We start from the raw sequence: 16377 nt of genomic DNA, 5'->3' as shown, positions 1-16377 counted from the left end.
CTAAATAATAAACAAGTCTTTTAAAAAGACATTAGTGCAAAGTATGTTCTCTAATAATAATAGTGCAAAGTATGTTCTCTAATAATAATATTAAATTAAAAATAAACTATTTGAAGAAATCTGCACATTTATGGAAACTAAATACAACACTTCTAAATAACCCATAGATCAAGTAATACAGAAAAAGGGAAATTAGAAAATACTGTGAACTGAGGGAGAATGAAATCATATGTTCAAAGGAAGAAAGTTCTCAAATCAGTTTTGTCAGCTTCAAAAATAAAACCCAAAATTAAACAAAGAAAAGGAGAGCTCATTGAATCCAACATAAACAAAAGCATAAGATATGAAAACAAATAATGGATGCCAGCATAAATTTTGTGAGATTTGGACAAAAGCAAAGTCTGTACTTTAGTTACTGCTAATCTTTTTTTTTCCCACAGCATATTTCTTAATATTCTCAAAATTGGATTAGAAGTTTCAAGCCTCCTTCATCTTTTATTAAATTACTAAGAAAAAAAACTTTCTAGACTTGTAGCAGTAATACTAGATGCCAAAATACATGGAACTACATCAAAATTTTGAGTTAATATAAATTAGAAATCTAGCATTCCATTCATACTAAGTCAAACAAGTGGAATCAAAATGTTACAAATTTTTTATCTAGGCAAAAATTCTTGTTTTATAATATATATATATATATCATACATACTATTTACATATATATTATGCAAAAGCTTGAGAATATGTGAGCTGTTTTCAAATATCTTTTGGTATTGATCTCTAACATAATTCCACTCGGTGTAATTTCAATACCTTTAGATCATGAAATTCATGCACCTCGTCTTATGTCTCTGGATATGTTCCAGTGTCTCCTAGTTTATAGTCTATGGGAACTTAAATAGAATTTGTATCCTACTGTTGTACGAAAATTGTGTAAATCTTAATTATGTTGAATTGGTTCATAATGCTTTTCAGGTCTACTGTATTCTTCTACTTCTCTGTACATTCATTCTATTAATTTCTGAGACTTTGGCATTGAAACACCAACTAAAATTCTTTAAACAAACAATTGTAATATGTAGTGGAACTATATGTAACTTTGTTCTGTATTTTCCAAGTCTCCTGTAAATGTGTTATCATTTTTTCATAATTTCAGAAATAAAGAAGAAAGATACAGAAGTAAGCAAGAGCATAGAAATGATAAATATCCATGAGGAAATCAATAAAATAGGAAGTAGAGAAAATAGAGAAAAATCAATGACACCAAAACTCTCTTTTTTGAGAAGATCAGTAAAATTGATTAATGTATAGTTAGATTGATTATGAAAAAAGAAAGAAGACACAAATTTTCAATATCAGGAACCAAAAGTCTGGCATCCACTGACATTCTATATATATGAAAAATATAATAATGGAATAAAGCAAATTTAGCCAATAAATTCAACAACTTAGGTTAAATGGACAAATTTCTTGAATAAGATGAACTGAAACTCACTAAAGAATAATCAAGACAACTTCAATATGTCTTTATTGACCTTTTCTTCAAATTGAATTTATAGTTAAAATGTTATCTGTAACAAAACCTGTAGGCCATATGACTTCACTGGTGAATTCAAATAAATATTTGAGGGAGAAATAATACCAACTTCTTATATAAGTTCTTCCAGAAAATTGAAAAGGCGGGATACTTCTTCATAGCTTATTCTATGGAGTCAGCATTATCTTGATACCAAAGTCAAATAAAGATGTTAAAGAAAAGTGAACTATATAGATCAGCACCTCTCTTGTGTATAAGTGTAAAATTTTTCAACAAAGATTTAGCAAATAAAATACAACATGTACAAATGGGTAGCTCAGTGGTAAAGAATCTGCCTGCCAAGCAGGATATGTGGCTTGGGAAGATGTCCCCTGGTTGGGAAGATCCCTTGGAGAAGGAAATGACAACCCACTCCACTATTCTTGCCTGAAAAATCCCATGGACAGAGGAGCCTGGTGGGCTATTGTCCATATGGTTGCAAAGAGTCAGACGTAACTGACCAACTAAACAGCAGCAACATTATTACTCAGTGGGTTTTACTGTAGGAAAAATATTTGAAGTTCAATCAACATAATTCACCATATTAACAAACTAAAAAAAAGTAAATGCTATATGATCATCTTCGTGGATACAGTACATATCATCTGACACAATTCAGTGTTCATTCCTGACTAAAAAAAAAGAATCCTCTGTGCAAACTATCAACAAAAGTAACTCATTCAACTGGGTAAAGAGCATCCATACCTAAAACTCACATCATGCTTAATGATTACAGATTGAATGCTTTCTTCCTAAAAGCATGAATAAGGCAAGGGTATCCACTGTCAGCACAAAGCCATATGTTGACAGCCATGCAATAAAGCAAGTCAAATGAATTTTTAAAAAAGATTTCTAGATTGGAAGAGATTGAGTACAACCTCCTTTATTCTCAAATGACTAAACCTTTTTATAGAAAATCTGATTAGTTCTTTGGCCCATTTTTTGATTGGGTCATTTATTTTTCTGGAATTGAGCTGCAGGAGTTGCTTGTATATTTTTGAGATTAATCCTTTGTCTGTTTCTTCATTTGCTATTATTTTCTCCCAATCTGAGGGCTGTCTTTTCACCTTACTTATAGTTTCCTTTGTAGTGCAAAAGCTTTTAAGTTTCATTAGATCCCATTTGTTTAGTTTTGCTTTTATTTCCAATATTCTGGGAGGTGGGTCATAGAGGATCTTGCTGTGATTTATGTCGGAGAGTGTTTTGCCTATGTTCTCCTCTAGGAGTTTTATAGTTTCTGGTCTTACATTTAGATCTTTAATCCATTTTGAGTTTCTTTTTGTGTATGGTGTTAGAAAGTGTTCTAGTTTCATTCTTTTACAAGTGGTTGGCCAGTTTTCCCAGCACCACTTGTTAAAGAGGTTGTCTTTTTTCCATTGTATATCCTTGCCTCCTTTGTCAAAGATAAGGTGTCCATAGGTTCGTGGATTTATCTCTGGGCTTTCTATTCTGTTCCATTGATCTATATTTCTGTCTTTGTGCCAGTACCATACTGTCTTGATGACTGTGGCTTTGTAGTAGAGTCTGAAGTCAGGCAGGTTGATTCCTCCAGTTCCATTCTTCTTTCTCCAAAGAAGACATACAGATGGCTAAGAAACACATGGAAAGATGCTCAACATCACTCATCATCAGAGAAATGCAAATCAAAACCACAATGAGGTACCATTACACGCCAGTCAGGATGGCTGCTATCCAAAAGTCTACAAGCAATAAATGCTGGAGAGGGTGTGGAGAAAAGGGAACCCTCTTACACTGTTGGTGGGAATGCAAACTAGTACAGCCGCTATGGAAAACAGTGTGGAGATTTCTTAAAAAACTGGAAATAGAACTGCCATATGACCCAGCAATCCCACTTCTGGGCATACACACTGAGGAAACCAGATCTGAAAGAGACACGTGCACCCCAATGTTCATCACAGCACTGTTTATAATAGCCAGGACATGGAAGCAACCTAGATGCCTATCAGCAGATGAATGGATAAGGAAGCTGTGGTACATATACACCATGGAATATTACACAGCCGTTAAAAAGAATTCATTTGAATCAGTCCTAATGAGATGGATGAAACTGGAGCCCCTTATACAGAGTGAAGTAAGCCAGAAAGATAAAGAACATTACAGCATACTAACACATATATATGGAATTTAGAAAGATGGTAACGATAACCCTATATGCAAAACAGAAAAAGAGACACAGAAATACAGAACAGACTTTTGAACTCTGTGGGAGAAGGTGAGGGTGGGATGTTTCGAAAGAACAGCATGTATATTATCTATGGTGAAACAGATCACCAGCCCAGGTGGGATGCATGAGACAAGTGCTCGGGCCTGGTGCACTGGGAAGACCCAGAGGAATCGGGTGGAGAGGGAGGTGGGAGGGGGGATCGGGATGGGGAATACGTGTAAATCTATGGCTGATTCATATCAATGTATGACAAAACCCACTGCAATGTTGTGAAGTAATTAGCCTCCAACTAATAAAAAAAAAAAATTAAAAAAAAAAAAGTTACTAGGACTCAGAAGTGTGTCTAGCAATGTTGTAGGATAGAAGATTAATATACCTTCAACATATGAAGATCAATGTAATACAGCACATCTGTAGAATAAAGAATAACTTTATGCAGAAAAAGCATCTGGCAAAACCAACACGTTTTCAGAATAATTCACTAAGGATAAGGCTACTTCTCGATCTGAAAGAGAACATCTACAAAATAACCAGAATTGACAATATATACCGAATGATGAAATAAAAAATAAAAACCTTTATTGCAAAAGCAAATCAAAGATAACCTCTCTAGCTACTTCTAGAGATCCTAGCCAAGGCAGTTAGTTTATCAGAAGAAATGAAAGATATCCAGATAGGAATGGAAGAAGTAAAAGTCTCTTGTTTGCAGGCGATTCAATCTTGTTCACATAGAATCCTGAGGAACATGCAACAGACACACATGCACATGTAAATCATTAGAGCTTATAAACAAATCTAGTAAAGTTCTTTATAAACAAATTCAGGAAGGATTTCAGGGTACCAAATTAATATACAAAATCAACTGTATCTCTGTACACTGGCAATGAATAATCTAAAGGTGAAATTAAAAGATCCTAATTACAGCAGCATCAGGAAGAATAAAATATTTAGGAATATATTTAACAAGAAAGATTTAAGACTTGTACAGTAAGTACTACAAAAAATCAATAAAAGTAATTAAAGAAGACCTAAATAAATAGAAATACCATGTTCACAGATGGGAATATTTATATTGTGGAGATAAAACAATATTTCCCAAATAGTCTACAGATTTTTGCCATTATTCCATTTCCATAATTTTCCATTATTCTACATGGAAATGTGAGGGACCCAGAATAGCCAAAACAATCTTGAAAATAATAAAGCAAAATTGCAAGACATATGGAAAGCCCATGAATAAGTTATTATATTTATCATGAATTGATTTTTGACAAAAGTACCAAGGCCATTTCAATGAGAAAGAATATTCTTTTCAAGGTATATTGCTGGGGCCAATAAGTAGCTATATTCCTTCTGGAGTATCAGTTATGAATGCCATCTTTTTCTTCCCTTCCTCTCCTTTTCCCCTTCCTCTTCCACTTCTATATCCACTTCCATTTCCTTGCTCCCCTTCTCCTCCTCCTCTTCCTTTAACTCAAACTTAGCTAACTATGTGTTTAATCTTTTTCATTATTGACTGGTTAATAACATTATAAATCAAATGCTATTTTACCATGTGTATATTTAAGGAAAAAGTGAATCAGTTTAAAATGCTGTGAGTTGGTCAAAATTTATATAGTCTTGCAAAGTCACTCTCTTCTTGGAAAATTAGACCTCCTTAACAAAATGTAGATTAATCACTATCTAATAAATACTTAAGGGATAGCTACTGTACACTGTCTTCATTAAATTGCTATTTGTGATGGACTCTTGAGATCTATGATTATAAGAATGTCTATTAATTTAGAAACATTAAAAGCTTTAATGTCAGCAAAAGTAGCTAAAACATTTTTTGCTTCGTACTGCATACTGAAATAAGCAATTAAATAATATGGCTTTAAAAATAGTTGCCATAAATATAATTGAAAATATTCCTTTAATATGTGCAAGGCATTTTGCTGGAAATTACTAGCAAATACTGATCATTAAGATAATACCTTCTAGAAATGTGGTCCAAGTGTTTCATTATGCTAACTCATTTCGTCTTTACAACCATTGTTGTTTTTGTTGTTGTTCAGTCACCCAGTGTGTCTGACTCTTTGCAACCCCATAACTGCAGCATTCCAGGCCTCCCTGTCCCTCACCATCCCCTGGAGTTTGCCCAAGTTCATGTTCATTACATCAGTGATGCCACCCAGCCATCTCATCCTCTAATGTCCTCTTCTCCTTCTGCCCTCAATCTTTTCCCGCATCAGGAACTTTCCAATGAGTCATCTCTTCACATCAGATGGCCAAAATACTGGAGCTTCAGCTTCAGCATGAGTTCTTCCAGTGAATATTCAGGGTTGATCTCCCTTCAGATTTACTGGTTTGATCTCTTTGCTGTCTAGGGGACTTTCAGGAGTCTTCTCCAGCACCACAGTTCAAAGGTATCAATTCTTTGGTGTACTGCCTTCTTTACAATCCAGCTCTCACAACCATATGTGACCACAGGTAATACCATAGCCTTGACTATACAGACCTTTGTCGGCAGAGTAATGTCTCTGCTTTCAACACACTGTCTAGGTTTTTCATCACTTTCCTGCCAAGAGGCAAACATCTTCTAATTTCATGGCTGCAGTCACCATGCTTAGTGATGTTAGAGCCCAAGAAGAGGAAATCTGTCACTACTTCCACCTTTTCCCCTTCTACTTGCCATGCAGTAATGGGGTAGGATGCCATGATCTTAGTGGTTTTTTAAAAAAAAATATTTAGTTTTAAGCCAGCTCTTTCACTCTCCTCCTTCACCCTCATCAAGAGGTTCTTTAGTTCCTCTTCACTTTCTTTCATTAGAGTGTTACGACCCACGTATCTGATTGTTGTTGGTATTTCTCCCGCCTATCTTGATTTTGACTCGTAACTCATCCAGCCCTGACATTTCTCATGATGTGCTCAGTGTATAGATTAAACATCAGGGTGACAACAGACAGCCCTGTTGTACTCCTTACTTGATCTTGAACAAATCAGTTGTTCCATACAGGGTTCTAACTGTTGCTTCTTGATCCACATACAGGTTTCTCAGAAGACAGGTCTGGTGGTCTGGTATTCCCATCTCTCTAAGAGCTTTCCACAGTTTGTCATGATCAACAGTCAAAGGCTTTAGCATAGTCAATGAAACGGATATAAATAGTTTTTTGAAATTCCCTTGCTTTTTTTTACAATCCATTAGCAACCATTATTTCCAATACTTATGGGGAACTTAAAGAACAGAAAGATTATGTGTCTGTCTCAAGTTCATACAACCGATATACTAAGATTATATAAAGAAATAAAAGCAGCCTTATTTTCAGATTAATTCTCTTAACTGTTACTCAGATTTGACTGAAATGGCATAAATAATAATTGTCTCAAAACTAAAATATCTGAAATAAAGAAAACCTGTTTGTTCATCAATCAAGTTAGTGATAGATAAGGGTGGGCTGCAAACAGCCAAATTGACTCAGGCTATTTTTTTTTCTTTGAAATTACTGTAGAGTTAAAGTTACAAACATAATACAAAGAATCTCATATGTCCTTCACCCAACTTCCCCCCAATTGTGACACTTCATACAGATGTAGTACAACATCAAAATCGAGAAACTACCTTTGAACATAACTATTAACTAGACTTCAGACCTATTCAGTTTTCAACATTAATAAGCTGCATTCATGTATTTGTGTGTGTATATATATACACACACATATGTGTATGTGTGTGTGTGTGTGTGTGTGTGTTTGTAGAGCTATGCAATTTTTTCTCTGTGTATAGCTTTATTCCATGTATTGATTCATGTGCCATGTGTAGGTTCATGATTCACATCAGTGATCTGATAGGGCTAGAGCAAGCGGTTATTTTTTTTTGTTTGTTTTAATCTCAATCTGGTGTATACAAGTTACCCCATTAATTCTGTCACTTCCAAATGAGGAAATGTTTTGCAGGGATTTCACCGCTTAGCCCTGCTCTTAGACTCATCTGTCCCGGTTTACTAACTTACAACACAAGTGAATGTTGGGTTTCCAAGTCCTATTTAGCAACAGGAGCCCTCTTCTTTTATGCAAACCAGGGACAGAGATTCCTCAAGAGTGGGAAGGACAACTTTGTCCAACTCAGTCATAGAGCATGTGCTCACCACCTCCCATGGATATATCAATAAAATGGCTCCTAATTCTCTTGAGTTTGAGCACAGTCAGATGCCCTACATAGCCAAATGCACATGGAACATTTCTGTTTGGATGTCCTAAGCCACTTTAGCTCACCACTTGTGTGTAAAACAATATTTCTCAGCTTTACTCTTATGCTTCCTTTTTTAAAAAAATATTCTTCAATATAGTGAAATATACTATCACAGTTAACCAGAAATCTTGACAAAACAGATTTCTTTTACTTCAATTTCTGCTTCTTCCAAATCTTTTCATTGCCAAATTATGGTAACTCTTTGTCCTCTTTTTCTCATAAGTCTTCTCCCGTGCCCACATTCTCTCAGCTACAGCCATATTTCAAGCCCTTCAAAAATTTTTTAATCTAAATGATATCGTTTGCCTTTTATTATGATTGGCCTTTCTGTTTCCATAAAGATTTAATGGTTCTTGTGTATTCTACTCTGCTTTCAAACTGAATTTGAGAAATACATAGCATTGGACACATTCTTCTATTAAGTGTCAGTCATTAGGTTCACTATAAGTATAAGATACAGTTCAAATTCCTTAGAATTGTATTTATGGCTCTTTGTAATTGTACTGTGCCTATCTCTTCAGTTTCATTTACAACCTATTTCATTCTTAAAGCTGAGGCCCCTAAGAAAGTAAACCCAGTTCAGTTCAGTTCAGTTCAGTCCAGTCACTCAGTCGTGTCCAACTCTTTGTGACCCCATGGACGGCAGCACACCAGGCTTCACTGTCCATCACCAACTCCCAGAGCTTGCTCAAACTCATGTCCATTGAGTCAGTGATACCATCCAACCATCTCATCCTCTGTCGTGCCCTTCTCCTCTTGCCTTCAATCTTTCCTAGCATCAGGGTCTTTTCCAGTGAGTCAATTCTTCGCAACAGGTGGCCAAAGTATTAGAGTCTCAGCTTCAGCATTAGTTCTTCCAATGAATATTCAGGGCTGATTTCCTGTGGGATTGACTGGTTTGATCTCCTTGAAGTCCAGGGAATTCTCAAGAGTCTTCTCCAACAATACATTTCAAAGGCATCAATTATTCTGCGCTCAGCTTTCTTTATAGTCCAAATCTCACATCCATACATGACTACTGGGAAATCCATAACTTTGACTAGATGGACCTTTGTCAGAAAAGTAATGTCTCTGCTTTTTAATATGTTGTCTAGGTTGGTCATAGCTTTTCTTCCAAGGATTTCATGGCTGCAGTCACCATCTACAGTGATTTTGGAGCCTAAGAAAAGTCTCTCACAGTTTCCATTGTTTCCCCATCTATTTGCCATGATATGATGGGACTGGATGTCATGGTCTTCATTTTTTGAATGTTGAGTTTTAAGCTAACTTTTAAACTCTCCTCTTTCACTTTCATTCTGCCATAAGGGTGGTGTCATCTGTGTATCTGAGGTTATTGATATTTCTCCCGGCAAGCTTGATTCCAGATTATGCTTCATCCAGCCTGGCATTTTGCATGTCGTACTCTGCATATAAGTTAAATAAGTAGGGTGACAATATACAGCCTTGACATACTCCTTTCCCAGTTTAGAACCAGTCCATTGTTCCATGTCTGGTTCTAGCTGTTGGTTCTTGACCTGCATACAGATTTCTCAGAAAGCATGTAAGGTGTTCTGATAGTCCCATCTCTTGAAGAATTTTTCAGTTTGTTGTGATCACATAGTCAAAGGCTTTGGTATAGTCAATAAAGCGGAAGTAGATGTTTTTCTGGAACTCTCTTGCTTTTTCTATGATCCAACGGATGTTGAAAATTTGATCTCTAATTCCTCTGCCTTTGCTGAATCCATCTTTAACATCTGGAAATTCACAGTTCATGTACTGTTGAAGCCTGGCTTGGAGAATTTTGAGCACTTCTCTGGTGCCTCAGACGGTAAAGCGTCTGCCTACAATGTGGGAGACCTGGTTTCAATCCCTGGTTCCGGAAGATCTCCTGGAGAAGGAAATGGTAACCCACTCCAGTATTCTTGCCTGGAAAATCCCATGGATGGAGGAACATGGTAGGCTATAGTCCATGGGGTCGCAAAGAGTCAAACATGACTGAACGACTTCACTTTCTTTTCTTTTGCTAGCGTGTGAGATGAGTGCAATTGTGTGGTAGCTTGAACATCCTTTCACATTGCTTTTCTTTGGGGTTGGAATGAAGACTGACCTTTTCCAGCCCTGTGGCCACTGCTGACTTTTCCAAGTTTGCTGGCATATTGAGTGCAGCACTTTAGCAGCAGCATCTTTTAGGATTTGAAATATCTCAGTTGGAATTCCATCACCTCTGCTAGCTTTGTTCATAGTGATGCTTCCTAAGGCCCACTTGACTTCACATTCCAGGATATATGGCTCTAGGTGAACGATCACATCATCATGGTTATCTGGGTCATGAAGATATTTTTTGCGTAGTTCTTCTGTGTATTCTTACCACCTCTTCTTAGTATCTTCTGCTTCTGTTAGGTCCATACCATTCTGTCTTTTATTGTGCCCATCTTTGCATGAAATGTTCCCTTGGTATCTCTAATTTTCTTGAAGGGATCTCGAGTCTTTCCCATTCTGTTGTTTTCCTCTATTTCTTTGCAGTGATCACCAAGGAAGGCTTTCTTATCTCTCCTTGACATTCTTTGAAACTCTGCATTCAAATGGGTATATCTTTCCTTTTCTCCTTTGCCTTTCTCTTCTCTTCTCAGCTATTTTTAAGGCCTCCTCAGACAGCCATTTTGCCTTTTTGCATTTCTTTTTCTTGAGGATGGTCTTGATCACTGGTCTTGTAGGTCTTCATAGAACCATTCAGCTTCAGCTTCTTCAATATTACTGGTTGGGGCATAGACTTGAATTACTGTGATCCACAATCATAGAACACTGATCAAACTGACCACATGGACCACAGCCTTGTCTAATTCAAAGAAACTAGGAGCCTTGCTATGTAGGGCCACCCAAGATGGATGGGTCATGATGGAGAGTTCTGACGAAATGTGGTCAACTGGAGAAGAGAATAGCAAACCACTTCAGTATTCTTGCCTTGAGAACCTCATGAACAGTATGAAAAGCCAAAAAGATATGACACTGAAAGATGAATCCCCAGGTTGGTTGATGCCCAATATGCTACTGGAGAGGAGTAGAGAAATAACTCAAGAAAGAATGAAGAGATGGAACTAAAGCGAGAACAGTGCCCAGTTGTGGGTGTGACTGGTGATGGAAGTAAAGTCCAATGCTATAAAGAACAGTATTGCATAGGAACTTGGAATGTTAGGTCCATGAATCAAGGTAAATTGGAAGTGGTCAAATAGGAGATGGCAAGAGTGAACATTGACATTTTAGAAATCAGTGAACTAAAATGAACTGAAATGGGTGACTTTAACACAGATGACCATTGTGTCTACTACTGTAAGAATCCCTTAGAAGAAATGGAGTAGCCCTAGCAGTCAACAAAAGTGTCCAAAATGCAGTACTTCAGTGCAATATAAAAAAAATAACAGAATGATCCCTGTTTGTTTCCAAGTCAAACCCAGATGTACATCAAATGTGGAACATTCTTTTGTCCTCCAAAACTTTTGCAAATATACATTCAATTATTCCCTTTACTTAAACACCTTAAATAATGGATTCCTACTTATCTTTCATAACTCATAAAGCCTCTTGCCCCTTTTGAGAAACACTTCATTGTTCCCATTCAACACAGCTGTTCATCATGTTTCTAATGCATCTTAACGTTACCAGACTATGGATACATCATCCTTGCCATTGTACCCCCTGAACTGGAGGACCCTGAGTCTGAGAACTCTCTCTTATTTCTATATTTGTTTACTCTAAATATATTGTAATATTCATGAATATTTGTTGAATGAACAAACATAACTAGCAATTAAAATAATAGAATGCAACTCCTGCCAGTCTCTACAATGACTACATGAATAATTTGAGCACTTAGCATGGATATTTTCCTGCGTCTGTCATCTTCCATATCTGAATATGAATATGAATTCTTTGGAGACCAGAGAAGGAGACATTTCTAAGGTCATGATCTCTAGGGTTCCATACTCTTGAATATTATCAGTTGGATAATACTCAAGACTAGGGAAAGGGACAGATGTATTTAATTCTTAAATTTTTCACTTGCAGTGTCTGTTCATCCTTACTGAAACATATACTAAGAATTAAGTGTACTTGTTTAGGTATTTGATTTTGGTTTTTGAAAATATATTTGTAGAGAAAGTAGAAATTATGTTGGAGAAATGCAAACCAATTACTTTTTGAAAACTAGGCCAAATAGAATTTTTGCAAGTTTGTCTTAGTTTGACAATTTAAATAGCTAGAACGTAAGAAATAATTACAAAACCCAAAAGAAAGTTACAACATGCAAAGTGCTTACCAAAGAAATTAGAAAAGTGAAATAACTAATACTAATATTTACCTCCAACTTTCTCCTCCACTATGACAGAAAATCCATTTTAGTGTGATTATAGTGAAAGATTTATTCAGTCTAACAAAATAAGCTTTTCAATCCCCAAGAAAAAAAATCTAATGAGACTATATATAAAGAGTTTTCAAGTGATGAAAGTTTATTTAATGAAATACCATTTTATCATTTCCTAAGGAATGAGTAAAATACAACTAGCCTTTGAAAATGAGTCCAAAAATGCTAACCATTAAAAATTCTTCAAAAATACAAAAAATAAAAAAATAAAAATTCTTCAAAAATACAGGTGGATAGACGACTTCCCTGGTGGTCCAGTGGTTAAGACTCCATGCTCCACTGCAGAAGGCCTGGGTTCCATCCTTGGTCAGGGAAATAAGATCCCACATGCTGCTCAGCATGACCAAAGGAAAAAATAAAATAAAATGAAATAAAGTGGATGATAGCTGGCTAGCTAGATAGATGCATGGATACTTTGACATAGACTACATACAAAAATTGGTTCTAACATTCAATCTGTATTCAGTGTTTCTGTTTAATTTCCATAACTTTTGATTTTTTACAACCATTTGAGAAAGCATATTGAGAAAAACATAAAAACAAAGCTGAACTGAAGTATGGGGGAGAAAAGTGATTTGTGGTTAGACACAGGCACCAAGCCTATCTAACCCATTTCTACTCTTTGACAACTGTGTAACAATGGGAAAACCACTTACAGACACTCCTCTTGGATTATGTTTAATTATGAGAAAAAAATAAAATATTTAGCACAAATAATGTCCAAAAAGAAGTTACAAAATCAATATACGTCCTCTCTCCTCTTCCTTTCTAATTCTTCTATTTTCTTTTTCAATCAATAATGTGAATGGGTTGGTGTTTCCTTTATCCTGCTCCACCTGACAAAATAATGTAAAACCTGGTAAGAGAATGGAAGAGATAAGAAAAGAGCTGAAATAAAGCATCCACTTTTGATATTTGATTGCTAATAACTTTCAAGCTTCACTTTCCCCTCCCTCTATGCACATCTGGACAAAGTAAAAAGAAAGCTTAGTTGTTTCCTCATTTGGCGCCATAAAGATGTTTATACCACATAAGCTCAGTCCATGCTTATGGGAAACCCTTATTCCAGTCCCACTCTTTAGCCACCATTAAACTCTAAGCCAGTTACTCCTCTTTACTCTTGCTCTCTCAAGCCATTTTTGTAGCAACCTGGGAACATACTCTACTCTGCCCAGAAACCCTCAGTATATGAGTAATAAGCCTTTTCATACTCTCTTGGTGTGGATGTGGCTTTGTCAATACCTATATCTCAACCAGATCCTTCTTTTTCTTTTTTTTAAAAAAATTATTTATTTTAATTGGAGGATAACTACTTTACAATATTGTGACTTTTTTTTTGATACATCAACATTAATCAGCCATAGGTATAAATGTGTCCCCTCCTATCCCAACTCTGGTTGTCCCAGAGTGCCAGTTTTGGGTGGCCTGCTTCATGCATCAAACTTGCACTAGTCACCTATTTTCCATATGGTATATACATATTTCAATGATATTCTCTCAAATCATCCCACCCCCTTCTTCTCCCACTGAGTCCAAAAGTCTGTTCCTTATGTCTGTGTCTCCTTTGCTGCCAGGCATGTAGGGTTGTTGGTACCATCTTTCTAAATTTTGTATATGTGCATTAATACACAGTATTTGTCATTTTCATTCTGATTTACTTAACTCTGTATAGTAGGCTCTAGGTCAACCAACTCATAAGAACTCACTCAAATGGGTTCCTTTTATAGCTGAGTAATATTCCAGTGTGTATGTACCACAGCTTCCTTAGCCATTCAATTGCCGATGAACATCTAGGTTGCTTCTATGTCCTAGTTAATGTAAACAGTGCTGCGATGAACATTGTGGTACATGTGTCTCTTTCAATTCTGCTTTCCTCAGGGTGTATGCCCAGCAGTGGGATTGCTGGGTCATATGGCAGCTCTATTTCCAGTTTTTCAAGGAATCTCCACGCTATTCTCCACAGTAGTTTTACCAGTTTGCACTCCCACAACAGTGTAAGAGGGTCCCCTTACACACCCTCTCCAGTATTTAATGTTTGTAGACTATTTGATGATGGCCATTCTGACCAGTGTGAGATGATACCTCATTGTGTAAATCAGACTGAATGGAGCAAACCATCCCATATCTACAGGTTGGCCACAACAACGTACACTGTGAGCAGAGAGAGAGAGAGAGAGAGAGAGAGAGAGTGTGTGTGTGTGTGTGTGTGTGTGTGTATGTATGTGTGATGACCCTCACCATCAGGGGTCTTTCTTCACTTGCTTTGACTTGCTCTCTGGCTCTGCTGCCTGCTAGCCAGCATGTGCTTTGAGGTGTTGCCTGCTGAAAATCTTGTGCTTTTGCTAGGCTACTTTGTGCTGTGTTTGCTGACTTGCTAAGTTGTATGGAATTTCTGATACAGATTTAATTAACCCAAGACAAAATTTTCAAATGTTTATGAACAAGAATATGAGATGAGTGTCTACTTCAAAGAGGCATTGGGTTAAATGTTTCAGTCCAGACTCATTTATATTTCATGTGTATGTATACATGTTCATATATATATATATATATATTTATTTATGTATATATGTTTCTCTTGTGTTTAATCATGAGTGAAATAAAGACTTTTCTATATATTTCTCAAATATTATCTCCTTAGGAATGCCAAACATTCTTGATAGTGACCAAGGCACTAATTTTACTTGTTAAAATGAATATTGTTCGATTCCTAAAGATATAATTTACTGACTTCAGGACACAGTAGTCTTAGAGGCCATATTGCTTTTGTAAACAAATTCAAATTTAATTCAATTAAACATGATATAGTTCACTTATCAGTAAATCTTTGGGAGTTAATTGTAATATTTTGATTCCATTTTTGATGTTAAACTCTTGACAGGTTTCAAGCCTATCACTCCTCCTTCCCTGCTGTACTTTATCTGGGAAAGCTGATAAGAAAGCCTGAGTGTGCTCTCTTTTGGCATCAGTGGGAAGTCCAAACCATACAATATGAATTTGCATGTGTGAGAATGTTTATCCCAGACCACTTCCTCCTCACCGCAAAAACCTCAAGACAGTCATTCTTCCTTGATTTTTTCTCAAGCCACTTTGGAAGTCAGCCAGGCTCTCCCAAGAAAACTTCATAATGTGAGTAACAAACCTTTTCATACTCTCTGGGTGTGTGTAACTTGCAAACAAAATTATGAGTGAGAAGTCCATCTCACTACTTTGGGCTAATCACAAGAGGATAAATAATATCATTTCCATAAAGTATACTTTGTTGGAAAGGGAATATTTGATTACTTTCTACAATGTTGTACTTTTACTTCTCTTTTCCTTTTGATTCTTCTGTATTAGGAAGAAACATTAAGCTGATTCTTTTTTGATTGCTCTTTTCTGCTTTTTTCCCCATCCTAACTCAAACCCCATTAATGGAAGACATAGAATAGCATTTTTTTTTAATTGAGATATAAATGATTTACAGTGTTGTGTTAATTTTTGCTGAAAAGCAAGTGATTATATATACACAGTATTTTTTTATATTCTTCTCCATTATAGTTATCTCAGGATGTTGAATATAGCTCCCTGTGCTAGGCAGTAGGACCCTGTTTATCTATTCTATATGTAATAGCTTTCATCTACTAACCCCAAACTCCCAATCCATCCTTCCCTCACCCTCTCTTGGCAACCACAGTTTGTTCTCTATATCTATAAGTCTGTTTCTGTTTCATACATAGGTTCATTTGTGTTATATTTTAGGTTCCCCATATAAGTGATATCATATGGTATGTCTTTCTCTGCCTGACTTCACTTAGTATGATACTCTCTAGTTCCATCCATGTTGCTGCAAATCACATTATTTTCTTCTTTTTAAAGGCTGAGTAATATTTCATTGTATATGCATAACATATCTTCTAAATTTTTCCATCTATCTGTGGCCATTTAGGTTGTTTCTGTGCCTTGACTGTTGTGATAGTACTGTTATGAACATGGGGGTGCATGTATCT

The sequence above is a fragment of the Cervus elaphus genome, chromosome 28 (genome assembly GCF_910594005.1).
Source record: "Cervus elaphus chromosome 28, mCerEla1.1, whole genome shotgun sequence".
In the NCBI taxonomy this organism is placed as follows: domain Eukaryota; kingdom Metazoa; phylum Chordata; class Mammalia; order Artiodactyla; family Cervidae; genus Cervus; species Cervus elaphus.
Note: the sequence above shows the minus strand (reverse complement) of the source record.